The sequence below is a fragment of the Oncorhynchus keta genome, chromosome 35 (assembly GCF_023373465.1).
Source record: "Oncorhynchus keta strain PuntledgeMale-10-30-2019 chromosome 35, Oket_V2, whole genome shotgun sequence".
Classification (NCBI taxonomy): Eukaryota; Metazoa; Chordata; class Actinopteri; order Salmoniformes; family Salmonidae; genus Oncorhynchus; species Oncorhynchus keta.
The window spans coordinates 67,249,476-67,264,338 of record NC_068455.1 but is presented as its reverse complement, the minus strand read 5'-3'; the positions used below and the strand labels follow the sequence as shown (position 1 = coordinate 67,264,338).

The 14,863-nt window shown below is 42.7% G+C and overlaps 1 pseudogene; it reads right to left on the bottom strand.

The window, feature by feature from the left end:
• Positions 1-827: 827 nt before the first annotated feature.
• Positions 828-14,366, bottom strand: LOC118369178 (shootin-1-like; annotated as a pseudogene).
• Between the last annotated feature and the right edge of the window lie 497 nt (positions 14,367-14,863).

Below are 14,863 nucleotides of genomic sequence, written 5' to 3'. Positions count from 1 at the left end.
CTGGTATAGAATTACGTAGATTACCAGATAGCCAGGTAGAGGATCTAGACTGTACTATAACAGAGAGACGACAGAGCCTGGGAACCTGAGCTAACAGCCTCAATGTGGATTGTAAGATTCAAGACCCTTGAGATACGCTTAGAGAGAACACTTCCTAATATCATAGTGACCAAGCAGGATTTATTAAGAACAGGACCTCAACTACTAATATGAGGCTCTAAAACTTAATGTGGTTAAACCGCTCAAATATGGTTCCTACCGCTGCTGTCTCCATAGATTCTGAGAAGGCATTTGATAGGGTTCTTAAGAGAAAATCCCACTCTCGTCTATGAAAATGTGCTTTTGGACGTGAATAGGGGTTCTTTATTCCAATCCTAAAGCAACAGTACTTATGAATGGAATTATGTCTCCTTTTTTAGTCTTTCTCGAGGCACAAGGGAGGGCTGCTCGCTTTCCCCTCGCCTAGTTGCCATAGTTTTAGAGCCTCTTGTGACAGTGATAAGAACAGTTCCAGAAATTAGTGTTGTCCATGGAGGAGAAAAAAATGATTATTTAATTGTATTGCATCATATTCTCATTTGTCAGGCTACAAAATTAATTGGAATGAGTCAGAAGCAATGCCAATTAATGCCATATGTTAATCTTGAACTGTAACCCCATTTATTGGAAGGTATTCCTGATGTGTTGTACACTCGGTGTATGTAGTCCACTGTGTTAATCCATGGATTCTTTGAACCCATAAAAGCAAAGCCACGCATACTGAAAACGAGTATGTAATAAACATAACACATTTTTAATTTAAAGTAAAGTAATGTGAATAAATGAGATTAGAGCCTTATAAGTGATAGTAATGAGACATCACTACCATCATTTGATTTATTCTGTTTTGTTACAGCATTCAACCAACATAATTAATTTCTTGTAAACATATTTTAATGCTAAACCCAAATTGAAGATGCGATTATTTTTTTAGAAACCGAACTGACCTCAAAAAGCCCTAATCGCTCAGCACTAAAACATATAAATCTATATATTAAAATATACAGTGCATCAATATGATTGTGTTACAACAGTGTTCCCAAAACCTCTCCTTCAGTACCCCTAGCTAGTCCACACATTTGATGTATTCCAAAACTAGCCAGCTGATTTAACTAATGAGGGGTTTGTTGATTAAAGGTAAGATGACATTTACGTCAGCTGTGCTTGGAATACATCAAATCAGTTGACTGGCTGGGGGTACTCCAGGAGAGGTTTGGAAAACACTGTGGAACAGTATCCTAACACTAATCATCCCTTTCCCCAAGGCTCAGATCCCCTCCTGGCAGATGATCAGTTCTGATGATCTAATACGAGAGTTCCTCTTCGCTCTGTTCTGCTGGAGTCTCCTGAGCACGGGGGTGCTGCCACGCTCTCCTGCGCAGAGAAGATCACCTGCTGCTGGGCCATCCGGCTGGGGACCTGAGGGGCACGACATATGGTACATTAAAAGTATGCTAAAATATTACTGTGAAAGATATCACTATGTGGGTTAATGATGTGTCCTCCTGGCCCCTCATTTGTTATCATCTCTTTCAATCTTCCTCTTCTTGTTCACGCCATTAAAGACCAGACCATCTTTCAATGTAATACCATCAATTTAGTCCACGTGAGCAAAACAACCAGAGAGGACCCCTGCAAAACTTTTAAAAAGAAACTGACTGACTGTCCCCTATTCCCCAATACAAAGGATGGAGATGCTGCACCTTGGATTTTGGTGGTGGGAGGGGCTCCGGAGGGGGTTGGGGAGGGTCCGGGGGTGTCCTGTCCATCCCCCATGGCCCGCCTCCTCCTCAGTAGCACCAGATGTAGCTCCGCCTCCCCTACGTTTCGGCTTATCCTCTTCCGTGACCCCGCCCTCCTGTGGCCTGGGCGTTTCATGGTGTCCTGGGATAGGATAGGTCAACCAATCAGGTTAGGTGAGGAGGGTAAACCAATCATGTCAATGAAAATAATAGAAAGTACAGTAAACCAAGCAGGGTTTGACTTCTCAAAGCCTCCATAGTACAATATTAATCTCATCGACCTATAGATTCACTAGTAAAACAGCAAATGCGTCATTTTAGACATTTCGTATTGATCCCATCTTACCAGCATTCCTTTTAGATCCAGCACGGCTGACTTTCTCTTCTCACTCCTATGGTCCTGTGATTTGATAAATTAATACAAGATTAGCATTTTAATAATAAATAAATAATCTTTATAACACTATTATAATAGGAAAGGCGTGAAAATTCTCACCCTCCAGGCACTGTCATCTTCTGATCCAGGCTGAGATAGGAGAGAAGCAGTCAGATGTTGGACCACTGTAATGGTCTCTAACAAGTAGATAGATAGCATGACTGACTGATTGATAAATCAATTGATACATGCACCAGCTAGCCTTACCTGTGGTCTCAGTGTGGGTCTCAAGACGATGCCTTTCTTTATCCTCTCCATCATCTCATCCACCGCTCTGTTCTTCATGTCCACAGAAGGATCTGGCTCTGGTGGAGAGAGGAGGCAAGTGGACTAATTTAAATCTGTTAAAGCTGGATTGTTGATTGAAGTGACACGGCAGCATTGGACATAAAGACCCTGGTCTCGATTGGGATTCCCTGGATAAATAAAGGTTAAATAAATAGAATAAATCAGTAAGTCATGTGTATTCATACCAGGGTAAGAACACTCACTATTCTTATCAGTGTTGTTGACAGACTCCTTCCTCTTGTTGCGCAGGATGACAAGTTGACTAGACCGGAAGAACAGGAAGTTGAACAGAAGGAGTTTTCACTAACATTTACCAGATTCTGCCTTACCTCTGGGTACCATCATCACTTTCATTTAACAAAGGTCAAAAAGCTCACATTTTCAATGTAAAGTTGCCAATAAGTTTACATTGTTTGGAATAGGATACCTCTATCTCTAACTGCTAATATAGTGATTATGGATACCGCTACCTGCTAATATAGTGATTATGGATACCGCTACCTGCTAATATAGTGATTATGGATAGCGCTACCTGCTAATATAGTGCTTATGGATACCGCTACCTGCTAATATAGTGATTATGGATACCGCTACCTGCTAATATAGTGATTATGGATACCGCTACCTGCTAATATAGTGATTATGGATACCGCTACCTGCTAATATAGTGATTATGGATACCGCTACCTGCTAATATAGTGATTATGGATACCGCTACCTGCTAATATAGTGATTATGGATACCGCTACCTGCTAATATAGTGATTATGGATACCGCTACCTGCTAATATAGTGATTATGGATACCGCTACCTGCTAATATAGTGATTATGGATACCGCTACCTGCTAATATAGTGATTATGGATACCTCTACCTGCTAATATAATGATTATGGATACCGCTACCTGCTAATATAGTGATTATGGATACCGCTACCTGCTAATATAGTGATTATGGATACCGCTACCTGCTAATATAGTGATTATGTAGTCATGTATTTATATTTGAAGAGAGCAAAATAGTATAGAACCTACTCAACAACAGTGCTGGAGGGAGTTGGGGGCAGGGGAGGGGGAGGAGGGGGAGGAGGGGAGGGAGGGGAGGAGGAGGGGAGGAGGGGGGGGAGGAGGAGGAGGAGCAGCAGTGGTTGAGTTGTCCTCCACTGGTTGGTCAGCTTTGGAAACCTGGTCTTTCAGCCTATCCTGGAGATGTTTCACTAAAAGGAAGACAAAGTACCACCAACAACAACAGTGTGTCATATTTTATTATTTTAAAAACAGCATTTGTTTGAAGAGTGAAAATGGGGCAAAAAAAACAATAGTAATTGATTATTTATACTGATTTTACATCAGGGTACTATGATTACGTATTATATAGACTTAAGATTTTAGCACAAAATATATATGTAAGGCTGAGTTTACACAGGCAGTCTGATTCTCTGAATTCTTCCACCAATTGGTCTTGTGACCAATCAGATCAGAATTGGGCTGTCTGTGTAAACGTAGCCATTAAATCACAGAGTGGTAGCTACCTTCTCCCTGGAGGTGGGCGGCAGTGATCTGCGCCTCCCTTAGATGGGTCTCCATGGCCCTCCTCTCCTTCTCACTGCTCTCCAGCTGGCCTCTGACAATCTGCAGCTCAGACAGAACACTGCTCTCCTCCAGAGCACACTGGGTCTGCTTCACCTGTGATCGTCATATACACAGATATGGATAGATCGACAGGAGAGACATAATATACGCTCGAAATTAGACTTCTACATTTAAATCGAACTTCTAGACGGGTGGGTTGTTTAGCAACAAAACCGGTGCATGCGCAGCCGTGGAGCAAACCAAGTGGGGTTAGCTGAGTGTACAAAACATTAAGAACACCTGCTCTTTCCATGACAAAGACTGACCAGGTGAAAGCTAGGATCCCTTATTGATGTCACTTGTTAAATCCACGTCAATCAGGGGAGGAGACTGTTTGAAGGATTTTTAAGCCTTCAGACATGGATTGTGGATGCGGGCCATTCAGGTGGGCAAGACAAAAGATTGAAGTGCCTTTTGAATGGGGTATGGTAGTAGGTACGAGGCGCACCAGTTTGTATCAAGAACTCCAACACTGCTGGATTTCTCACACTCAACAGTGTGTATCAAGACTGATCCACCACCCAAAGGACATCCACCCAACTTGACACAACCGTGGGAAGCATTAGAGTCAACATGGGCCAGCATCCCTATGAAATGCTTTTGATGACTTGAGTCCATGCCCTGACGAATTGAGGCTGTTCTGAAGGCAAACTCAATGCAACTCAAAATTAGGAAGGTGTTCTTAATGTTTTATACCATCGGTGTATATTCTCTCTACAAACATTTATTGAAAACATAAATACATTGGCATGATGAGCACTTGTCTCAAATACATTGTTACAGTTATTGGTTAGCTAGCTAGCGAATTCTAGCCATATTAGCATAGACGTGACAAAGTCAAAACAGCTCAAAACAAAATTGTATCAATAACAAGATACAACGAGCTGAAACGATTCCACACATGGCAACTTCTTACCATTGTTGCTAATTATTTGACCGCCCAGAATCACAACACACTGACTTGGGCCCCATAGATGCGCACACTCATTATTTTCAGAACGCTGTCAACTAACCCGTCGATTCTCTTACTCACTCTCCTCTCTGTTTCTCACAAACACACACCTCCCCCTCCCTACCTGGTTTCGGTAGTAGAGCTGTATGTCCTGTAAGGTACTGTTGATGTGGGCCACCTGTTCCAGAGCCTGTTGGAGCTGCATACTTGTCTCTGAACTCTGCTGCAGCACCATGCTCTGTCTCTGGGTTTGCTTCTGCTTCACCAACACCTGTCAGTCAATCAATCAATCCACAAATTAATAAATCAAGCCATCGACCACTCAATCGATCAATAATATCGGAACATAATTAGAAGAGTAAAAATAAATGTTTTTTCATACCCATGGTACACGGTCTGATACCACCATTTTAGCTAATCAGTATTCATGGCTCAAACCAACTGGTTTATAATTGATATTATACAACAGCTATGCTAAGCTCCCCTTAAAAAAGCTATTCATCCATTGCTGATAAATGGAGCAAACCTATTTGATAACTTCAGTGACTATCGTAAATGCATTGAATGTGTGGAGGCTCATGCATGAGAATCTCTATAAACCTGTAATATATAGCTGGGAATGGTCACATATATAGTGAAACTAGCTTTAACCAAAGGGTCACAGTCAGGAAGAGAGTTTAGGAATTGAAAAGTCAGTGAGTCACTTTCACTTCTGGCTTCCATAAGTTCAAACACAGCGAGGGTGTAGTGAAAGCAGCCATCTGTGTGTTAGGCTACACATCATTACATTTGGTCCAAATTACCCTGATGTAAGCACTCTAAAGTCCCCATAGCGCAAGGCATTTTCACCCAGCTAGGGCATCAATTAGGAAACGCTAATGTTTGACAAACCAAGGGCTGCTGGTGTCCACACAACACGTACACACACACACACAGGACCAGCATCAAACAGAGGAGCCTTTGCAGAGCATTGAGAGTAAAGGAGGCTGAGTTGTGTGGTTGTGTCAGAACAGTAGGGGTCCTTTTCACAGGTAAGGACCCATGCGAGGCGTCCCATTATGTGCCCATCTGGTAAATAGCGAACAGTGCGCACAAAGGCGACAATTGACCGTATTCAATGTAAAGTGTCAAGCTAAAGACGGGGATGTGTTATAGTCCCCATTCTCAAACTGCCGCCGTGATGGGTGCTAATTATGAAGCAGAGGGGGCTCTGAGAGGGGAGGCTACTTTTGTTGTCCTCTGAGACGCTAATTTTCTACCGCCACCTTTGTTACAACATGACCAGCTGGGAAAAAGGGAGCTGTGTTTGAGTGTGTGCATTTCTCCTTTACAAAGTGATCATCAGCAAGCCCATCCCTCCCTTCTCACACCTCTTTGTATTTCACTGCCCGATTTGTCCTCTTGGTATGAATGCAGAATGAATGGGGATCCCCTCTCTCCCCAACCCTCTCCTGTCCAACAATATGGCCACTGTCTGAATGAGGAAGTGAAGAAGTACCACCTCCCCCTCCTGTCCATTCCTCCTCCATTCACTAGAACTGCCCCAGGGCCCTGGTCGAAGCCACTGCTGTCTCCTTGTGTTAAGACCTAGAGAGAGGGGTGAATACCCTTCCCTGCCACCTAGAAATTGTGTATTGTATTTATTAGGGGTCCCCATTAGCTGTTACCAAGGCAGCAGTTACTCTTCCTGGGGTCCAAACACATTAAGGCACCTACATTACACACACAAAACGTACAAAATGTAACATTATTACGCCACTACATATCTATATACAATACAACATGTATAATACCATCATACAACAATATTACAATGTACCTGTGTGTAGAGTACGTGTGCGTCTCTTCACAGTCCGCGTTGTTCTTTAAGGTGTAGTTGTATCTGGGTTTTTTTATCTGGATTTGACTGCTTGACTGAGTTACTTGATGTGGAAGAGAGTTCCATGTAGTCATGGCTCGATATAGTACTATGCGCCCCCTAGCCTGTGTTCTGGACTTGGGGGCTGTGAAGAAGTCTTGTGGAGTATGATCTGTGTGCTAGTTGTTTGGACAGACAGTTCAGTGCTTACAACTTGTCAATACCTCTCACAAAGACATGTCGTGACGCAGTCAAGCTCTCCTCTACTTTGAGCAGCACACACACTTTCAGAAACATAAACACACACATACTGTATGTACACACCTATGAACGCATGCACACAAACACACGCAGCGTTGCTTACCTGGTGGGCGAAGACTTCTGCGTGCTGTCTGAGGCCCTGCTCCAGCTCCAGTTTCTGACTGATCTCTGTGAACTCCTCCGTCACAAGCTGGGACACTATGGACATGCGCACACACACGTAAAACATTGAACAGGACTTTGGTATGAGGTGAATAGAGTGTATATCATGAGGAACACTGATGTGTCAGAGTGGGGTCTCGCCTCTCTTCATTTTATTCATGGTCTTGTTCTGTTTGGAGACTTTCTTCAGTATGGCCTCTCTCTCATCAATCTCTAGGGCCAGCTGAGTAGGACATGTAGAAGAGTAGGAGACCATAAATACTCATACGCAGTTCACACACGTCTAGAGTCTGTCCGTCAGTGCTAGATACCTGTTCTTTGAGCTGGTTCTGCTCTGCCCTCAGGGCCTCCACCTGCTCACACAGCCGCAGCTTCTCCCCCAGCAGCTGGTCCACCGAGGCCTGCAGTTCTGGCCAGGCCAGGACGGGGGGGAAGGAACAAAAGGAGAGATGAAAGAGAGGGAAGGAGAGAGACAGGAAGATGAGCAGGTATCTTAACATTTTCCCGATCGGTCGAGTAAAAGTACAAAAACAATCCTCTCAAACCTCAATTCTATTGAATTCTATCTGTCACTCATGTTCATAAAGGATACCGTATGAGTTCCGTGTGGTTATAGTGTACGTCTCTATACCTCTTATCTGGGCCTGTCCTTGCAGCACAGCATCCTCGCTGCTGTCCCCATCAGGGTCGGGATCGACCCCAAGGTCAGCCTCCAGGTTTTCAGGAAGCTCTGGGATGAATGGCAGCAGAGCCTGGCTCCTCCTCTTCAGAACCTTGTTGTCTTTGGTCACCTTTGTGTTCAAGGAGAAGAGATCTGTTTAGAGCATTGTTTCAGTGTTCCACATGGTATGCAGGCTTTTTTTCCAGCCCAATAATGACTCATCTAATCATTGAGTTCTTGATTAGGTGATGTGTTTGTTACTACTGGGCTGGCACAAAACCTACACACCCAAGTGGAACACGGACTTGTTAAGTCAATGACGTCACCGAGACACTCAATGGAGTTGAACTACAGTACCCACAAAGCACCCCACCTTGACAGCCAGGGCCTCTGCACTCTCCCTGCAGGAGCGTTCAATCTGGAACTGCATCTCCAGAACTTCCATCTCCTTCAACAGCTGAGAGGACACTGAGGAGAGATGAGATAGAGGGAAGAGAAAGACAGGGAAAGAGAAATAGATAGTGGGGTGAGACAGAGAATATCTACACACTAACCCATAATGACGAAGCAAAAACAGGTTTAGACATTCTTGCAAATGTATAAAAAACTGAAATATCACATTTACATAAGTATTCAGAGCCTTTACTCAGTACTGTGTTGAAGCACCTTTGGCAGTGATTACAGCCTCGATTCTTCTTGGGTATGACACTACATGTTTGGTACACCTGTATTTGGAGAGTTTCTCCCATTCTTCTCTACAGAACCTGTCAAGCTCTGTCAGGTTGTATGGGGAGTGTCGCTGCACAGCTATCTTCAGGTCTCTCCAGAGATGTTCGATCGGGTTCAAGTAGGGGCGCTGGCTGGGCACTCAAGGACATTCAGAGACTTGTCCCGAAGCCACTCCCGCGTTGTCTTGGTTGTGTGCTTAGGGTTGTTGTCCTGCTGGAAGGGGAACCTTCAACCCAGTCTGAGTTCCTGAGTGCTCTAGAGCAGGTGTTCATCAAGGATTTCTTTGTACTTTGCTCCGTTCATCTTTCCCTCGATCCTGACTAGCATGATGCTGCCACCACGATACATCACCGTAGGGATGGTGACAGGTTTCCTACAGACGTGACGCTTGGCATTCAGGCCAAATAGTTTAATCTTGTTTTCATCAGACCAGAGAATCTGGTTTCTCATGGTCTGAGAGTGCTTTAGGTGCCTTTTGGCAAACTCCAAGCGGGCTGTCGTGTGCCTTTTACTGAGGAGTGGCTTCCGTCTGGCCACTCTACCATAAAGGCCTGATGGGTGGAGTGCTGCAGAGATGGTATTCTTTCTGGAAGGTTGTCCCATCTCCACAGAGGAACTCTGGAGCTCTGACCATTGGGATCTTGGTAACCTCCCTGACCAAGGCCCTCCTCCCCTGTTTGCTCAGTTTAGCCAGGCAGTCAGCTCTAAGAAGAGTCTTAGTGGTTATAAACTTCTTCCACTTAAGAATGATGTAGGCCACTGTGCTTGGGGACATTCAAAGTTGCAGACAGTTTTTCGTACAGTTCCCCAGATTTGTGCCTCGACACAATACTGTCTCGGACCTCTATGGACAATTCCTCGACCTCGTGGCTTGATTTGTGCTCTGACATGCACTGTCAACTGTGGGAACTTATATAGACAGGTGTGTGCTCTTCCAATTATTGTCCAATCAATTGAATTTACCACAGGTGGACTCCAATCAAGTTGTAGAAACATCTCAAGGATGATCAATGGAACCAGATGCAATTGAGCTCAATTTCGAGTCTCATAGCAAAGGGCCTGAATTACTTATGTAAAAAATAATAATCTGTTTTTAATTTCTAATACATTTGCTAAAATTCCTAATAATCTGTTTTTGCTTTGTCGTTACGGGTTATTGTGTGTAGATTGATGAAGAAAAACATTTTTTCCCTCCCCAATTTCATGGTATCCAATTAGTTACTATCTTGTCTCATCGCTACAACTGCCGTAGCGGGCTCGGGAGAGACGAAGGTCGAAAGCCATGCGTCCTCCGAAGCACAACCCAACCAAACCGCACTGCTTCTTAACACAGCGCGCATCCAACCCAGAAGCCAGCCGCACCAATGTGTCAGAGGAAACACCGTGCACCTGGCGACCTGGTTAGCGTGCACTGCACCCAGCCCACCACAGGAGTCGCTAGTGCGCGATGAGACAAGGATATCCCTACCGGCCAAACACTCCCTAACCCGGACGACGCGAGGCCAATTGTGCGTCGCCCCATGGACCTCCCGGTCACGGCCGGCTGCGACAGAACCTGGGCGCAAACCCAGAGTCTCTGGTGGCACAGCTAGCACTGCGAAGCAGTGCCCTAGACCACTGCGCCACCCGGGAGGTCCGAAAAACATTAATTTAATCAATTTTAGAATAAGGCTGTAGCGTAACAAAATGTGGAAAAATTAAAGGGTCTGAATACTTTCTGCATACACTATAAGGATATTGATTGGTGCAGCTCACCTTCCTCCATCTCAGATAGCTTCTGATTGGCTTCATCCCTCTGCTTCTCCAGAATCTCACACTACAGGACAGACCAAACAAATATACACATATACACACAGACTAGTCTCTGACATACTCTCTCATCATCTGTTTAGGCTACCGGTATATAAGAACTAAATATACAAGTCTTAAGCTATGTCCATGGATTTAACATGGGATGATTTGTCTCTATCCAGCAGAGAAACCATAGAGTCTCCCAGATATTACCAAAATATACCTGAATGTCTCCTTCATCTTCAGAGGAGCAACTGCTTTCTCCACCAGAGGCTGTGAAAATATAACAAAATACTTTCATTTATCAAAAATTATTAATCACAAATGAGTGGTTAATAAATGAGGAAGAAAGACATTACTGCAGCGTTCACGTCATGTCGGAAACTCAGGACCTCTGAGTTAAAATGAACATAAATGATTTGAATAGAGCTTCCTATTGGTTGAGTCTGATTCTTCCCAAGTGGGAAACTCGGGTATTATCTTTCTACAACGAGTAAGCAAGTCGAACATTTCTGAGTTTCCGACATGATGTGAACACGGCAACAAATCCTAACGAGTCAGGTTTTCCTAATCCTATAGAGCCCCACAGTGGAGGTGTCATAATACCCATAAAACCTAGCGGTCAAACTGGGAAATGGTTACACTTATTTTTCCACCATTCATTTTAGAAACACTTAAAATAAGGGCTGTGTTTTATGTAGGCTTACCCTGACGTGACATTTTGATAACCATGTAAATCTCTCTCGGACAAGGTGACTTTTATCAAAATATTCAGCTCTATTTACTCTCAGATTCTAAAATGCTAATTAGCATCAAAGTAGACATCATGCAAGACTACAAATCCCTGCAAGCTCCTGCACGTAATCTCCAGCTGACACCTTTGCAAACAGTTTTTGTGTCAAGTGAAAACTTGCACAAGACAGTTCTTTGAATTGTCATTTTTTAAAGAAATGTTGCAAATGTATTAATGAATACATTAAGCTAATATTAGATACTTAATCCAGATATTATTAAATTTTCCTCGATTTGGCAGTCTCGTCCAGATCATCATTGCATTTGTAGATCTTTATGTCATCCATATTAATATATTGATTACAGTCACCTTATCCTAGAGAGATTTACATGGTTATCAAAATGTCACACCATGTTACAGCCCTTATTTTAAGTGTTTCTAAAAATCCCCTATGGGAAAAATGAATGGTGGGAAAATTATTGGGACCATTTTTCTGTTTGTCCGCTAGGTTTTATGGGTAGTATTACTCATACTGTGGTAATCTATTCTGAGGTGAGAATACAGGAAATTATTCGGAAAGTCTCACTTTCAATATGGATCTGAGCCGTGCTATTCCCTCAACACCACAGAATTATGAACAAGGGTTTGATTCTTTACATTCTCTACTCAAAGACAGCTTTATGGAGGGATGTGGAAAAGAAATAAGGTACAAGTTACGTCCAATGTTTCATATCATAGTAAATCATTTCACAATTGAGGGATGTTGTAGCATTTTTTTGCAGAGAGACAGGTGTGGTTATTTCAACGTGATCAGAACCTAATTGAAATGACCAGAATCAAAACGATTCATTCAGTATGCCCTCTCTCTCATCTATCTCTAGGGCCAGCTGAGTGGGACATGTAGAAGAGTAGGAGACCATAAACACTCAAACTCAGTATACACACACAGACACATATGCACACACACACATACAGATAGGAGCCCACACACAGTAAAAATGCATACAGTTGAAGTCGGAAGTTTATATACACCTTAGCCAAATACATTTAAACACAATTCCTGACATTTAGTCCTTGGAGAAATTCCCTGTCTTAAGTCAGTTAGGATCACCACTTTATTTTAAGAATAGGAATTGTCAGAATAATAGGAGAGAGAATGATTTATTTTGCTTTTATTTCTTTCATCACATTCCCAGTGGGTCATAAGTTGACATACACTCAATTAGTATTTGGTAGCATTGCCTTTAAATTGTTTTACTTGGGTCAAACGTTTCAGGTAGCCTTCCACAAGCTTCCCACAATACGTTGGGTGAATTCTGGCCAATTCCTCCTGACAGAGCTGGTGTAACTGAGTCAGGTTTGTAGGCCTCCTTGCTCCACACGCTTTTTCAGTTCTGTCCACAAATTTTCTATAGGATTGAGGTCAGGGCTTTGTGATGGCCACTCCAATACCTTGACTTGTTGTTCTTAAGCCATTTTGCCACAACTTTGGAAGTATGCTTGGGGTCATTGTCCATTTGGAAGACCCCATTTGCAACCTAGTTTTAACTTCCTGACTGATGTCATGAGATGTTGCTTAAATTTTTCAACATAATTTTCCTCCCTCACGATGCCATCTATTTTGTGAAGTGCACTAGTCCCTCCTGCAGAAAAGCACCACACAACATGATGCTACCACACCCCGTGCTTCACGGTTGAGATGGTGTTCTTCAGCTTGCAAGCATCCCCCTTTATTCCTCCAAACATAACGATGGTCATTATGACCAAACAGTTCTATTTATGTTTCATCAGACCAAAGGACATTTCTCCAAAAAGTATGATCTTTGTCCCCATGTACAGTTGCAAACCGTAGTCTGGATTTTTTATGGCGGTTTTGGAGCAGTGGCTTCTTCCTTGCTGAGCGGCTTTTCAGGTTATGTTGATATAGGACTTGTTTTACTGTGGATAAATATACTTTTCTACCCGTTTCCTCCATCATCTTCAATCCCTAGGAGACAGTACGCCTCTCCTTCCTGAGTGGTATGACGGCTGCGTGGTCCCATGTTGTTTATATTTGCATAATATTGTTTGTACAGATGAACGTGGTACCTTCGGGTGTTTGGAAATTGCTCCCATGGATAAACCAGAATTGTGGAGGTCACCAATTTTTTTCTGAGGTCTTGGCTGATTTCTTTTGATTTTCCTATGATGTCAAGCAAAGAGCCACTGAGTTTGAAGGTAGGCCTTGAAATACATCCACAGGTACACCTCCGATTGACTCAAATGACGTCAATTAGCCTATCAAAAGCTTCTAAAAGCTTCTAAAGCTTCTAAAGCTTCTAAAGCCATGACAGAATTTTCTGTTTAAAGGCAGTCAATTTAGTGTATGTAAACTTCTGACCCACTGGAATTGTGATACAGTGAATTATAAGTGAAATAATCTGTCTGTAAGCAATTGTTGGAAAAATACATTGTCATGCACAAAGTAGATGTCCTAACCAACTTGCCAAAACTACAGTTTGTTTAACAAGAAATGTGTAGAGTGGTTGAAAAACTAGTTTTAATGACTCCACCCTAAGTGTATGTAAACTTCCGACTTCAACTGTATATTTATTCAGGATTCATATAAACTTCTGGTTGCATCACTAATAACATACTACCAAATGAATTTACCACCAAGTACAGACAATGTCGACCTACTAAAACTGCCTACGCTGGAAAGACAAAAACTGAGGTAAAGAATCTCAGTCCTTGAGGCTTTCTCAACAATATTGAGCCATTGTGGCCTGTTTGGTCCTTAAACAGCCTAGGCTACCATAGTCGACATGGGTTCAACTCCGACCCACTGCCCTTCTGACTCGCAGTCTCTCCTACCTTTCCTGTCTCCTGTTCACTGTACTATCTCAATAAAAAATACACAAAACCCTTAAATATTATATATATTGAGTAATTCAAAGTTAGTCTCACCTGCAGTGTTGGTGTCTTCCCCTTGGGTCCACATCACAACCCAGCTAGGCTCTGGTTCTGGTTCTAGACTGTGGTTCTCTGACTACTAGACAATGAGAGACTAGTCTCCCTTCTACAGTCTCTGTGTTCTGTTGTAACTCGTGATCTTTCCCTTCCTTTGACTGACACACAAGCCACAGTGTGTAGGAAAGGGAACTGAAAGTCTTGACATTAAGTGTTACAAGATGGGGAGTTGTTCACACACTTATGCCAGAAGTGAATAAACTTTCATAGTGTGTATTTTAGTAAGAATAGGACAACTCCATGGATTCTGCTAAATAGTCAAATACTGGTACCCAAACTATCTGCACTGACCCCAAGTACACTTACCAGACTAAATATACAAACCATATACACACTCACCAGACTATATATACAAAATATATACACACTCACTAGACTATACAGTATATTGATTGCAATTATTCCCGAATGAGTGGGAGTTCATGTGCAAAGGATTAGCATTTCAATTATTATAATTATCAACGGTGTAGTGTCTCTTATCTTTCCCGGCCTTCTCAGTCCACACCCACTTCCCTTATCATTTCCTTGTAACCATATATTGTTGTTTGTGCATTTCTGTGATTAGTTAGTTA